Below are 2,500 nucleotides of genomic sequence, written 5' to 3'. Positions count from 1 at the left end.
CAAGTCCGGCGACTTTCGAAAATCGCCCGGACAAAGACGCACGACATCGGCCGACGCCCGATGAACAATTTCCCGCACAGAAACGCACGTTTTGGAAAATTGTCGAAATTCGACATGTTTGCTACCTTTGTCGCGAGACCAGCCCACCGGCGCGCGCGTAAAAAACACAAGTCCGGCGACTTTCGAAAATCGCCCGGACAAAGACGCACGACATCGGCCGACGCCCGATGAACAATTTCCCGCACAGAAACGCACGTTTTGGAAAATTGTCGAAATTCGACATGTTTGCTACCTTTGTCGCGAGACCAGCCCACCGGCGCGCGCGTAAAAAACACAAGTCCGGCGACTTTCGAAAATCGCCCGGACAAAGACGCACGACATCGGCCGACGCCCGATGAACAATTTCCCGCACAGAAACGCACGTTTTGGAAAATTGTCGAAATTCGACAAGTTTGCTACCTTTGTCGCGAGACCAGCTTCCCTGTATACTATGAGGGAAGACGTCGTTGTGGCGAAATGAGCAAATTGGCGATGCGGTTGTCGGTTGAAGGTATTTGGTGACAAAACGATGTGGTGTCGTGCAGGCGATGTGCGCTTTTGGGCAGACTTGATGCTGACCCGCGAAGGCGTCGTAGCTAGCAGCGAGGCTCTGAACGTTGGACGGAAAAAATTAAGTAGCAAATACGAGTTTGTGTTTCGGCGCGCGACCACGGCCTCGGGCCGTAGTTGCGGTGGCCGGTGCGCACGCAAGTGATAGTTTTCTCGGTTCGCTTTTGTTGGGCGTTCCTGGTGTTGTATGCAAACGCAGCCCGCGCGCGGCTTCGCCCGAAAGGGCGTCTGGCCGGTGTCGACGGCGTCCAGATCGCGGCTTACGCCGGGTTTGAGGAGCTAAGCAAAAATAGTGATTGAGTAATACAGTGCGATACCGCGACGGGGAAAGCGAAAGACTCCGTTCGCGTATTTTGTCGGCCGATAGTTACCTGGTTGATCCTGCCAGTAGTCATATGCTTGTCTCAAAGATTAAGCCATGCATGTCTCAGTACGAACTTGCGTACGGTAAAACTGCGAATGGCTCATTAAATCAGTCGTGATTCATTTGATCGTAAATTTTACTTGGATAACTGTGGTAATTCTAGAGCTAATACATGCAAAAAGCGCCGACCTTGCGGGAGGCGCGCCTTTATCATATCAAAAACCTGCCGGGCTTCGGCTCGTCTTGTTGGCGACTCGGGATAACTTTGCTGATCGCACGGTCTTGCACCGGCGACGGATCATTCAAGTGTCTGCCCTATCAACTTTCGTCGGTACGGTATCTGCCTACCGAGGTTCTTACGGGTAACGGGGAATCAGGGTTCGATTCCGGAGAGGGAGCCTGAGAAACGGCTACCACATCCAAGGAAGGCAGCAGGCGCGCAAATTACCCATTCCCGACGCGGGGAGGTAGTGACGAAAAATAACGATACAGGACTCTAACGAGGCCCTGTAATTGGAATGAGTACACTGTAAAAATTTTAACGAGTATCCATTGGAGGGCAAGTCTGGTGCCAGCAGCCGCGGTAATTCCAGCTCCAAAAGTGTATATTTAAGTTGTTGCGGTTAAAAAGCTCGTAGTTGGATTTTGGGCGCAGGCGTTCGGTCCGTCGCAAGGCGTGCACTGTTCGTTCTGGCTTTACCTCCGGTTTTCCGTCGGTGCTCTTGACTGAGTGTCGGCGGCGGCCGGGACGTTTACCTTGAAAAAATTAGAGTGTTCAAAGCAGGCGCTTCGCCTGGATAGTGTTGCATGGAATAATGAAATAGGACCTCGGTTCTTTTTTGTTGGTTTTCGGAGCGCGAGGTAATGATTAAGAGGGACGGACGGGGGCATTCGTACTGTGCCGTTAGAGGTGAAATTCTTGGATCGGCGCAAGACGAACGACTGCGAAAGCATTTGCCAAGAATGTTTTCTTTAATCAAGAGCGAAAGTCAGAGGTTCGAAGACGATCAGATACCGTCCTAGTTCTGACTATAAACGATGCCAACTAGCGATCGGGGGGCGTTATTTTGACGACCTCTCCGGCAGCTTGCGGGAAACCAAAGTCTTTGGGTTCCGGGGGAAGTATGGTTGCAAAGCTGAAACTTAAAGGAATTGACGGAAGGGCACCACCAGGAGTGGAGCCTGCGGCTTAATTTGACTCAACACGGGAAATCTCACCCGGCCCGGACACAGCGAGGATTGACAGATTGAGAGCTCTTTCATGATTCTGTGGGTGGTGGTGCATGGCCGTTCTTAGTTGGTGGAGCGATTTGTCTGGTTAATTCCGATAACGAACGAGACTCTGGCTTGCTAAATAGTTACGCGGCCTTCCCGGCCGGCGTTTAACTTCTTAGAGGGACTAGTGGCGTTTAGCCACACGAGATTGAGCAATAACAGGTCTGTGATGCCCTTAGATGTTCGGGGCCGCACGCGCGCTACACTGACCGGATCAACGTGTGTTCGCCTTGGCCGAAAGGTCTGGGTAAC

General features: G+C 52.1%; 1 non-coding gene across 1 annotated transcript in view; it reads left to right on the top strand.

The window, feature by feature from the left end:
- Nucleotides 1-977: 977 nt before the first annotated feature.
- LOC145763132 (small subunit ribosomal RNA) overlaps nt 978-2,500 on the top strand; it is a 1,810-nt gene continuing 287 nt past the window's right edge. Inside the window, exon 1 of the ribosomal RNA XR_014288271.1 lies at nt 978-2,500. This exon is cut by the window's right edge and continues 287 nt beyond it. This is a non-coding gene — a ribosomal RNA (small subunit ribosomal RNA).

The sequence above is a fragment of the Corella eumyota genome, unplaced genomic scaffold, assembly GCF_963082875.1.
Source record: "Corella eumyota unplaced genomic scaffold, kaCorEumy4.1 scaffold_292, whole genome shotgun sequence".
NCBI classification, from domain to species: domain Eukaryota; kingdom Metazoa; phylum Chordata; class Ascidiacea; order Phlebobranchia; family Corellidae; genus Corella; species Corella eumyota.
The sequence above is the reverse complement of the archived record's forward strand: the minus strand, read 5'-3'. Positions and strand labels throughout refer to the sequence as shown.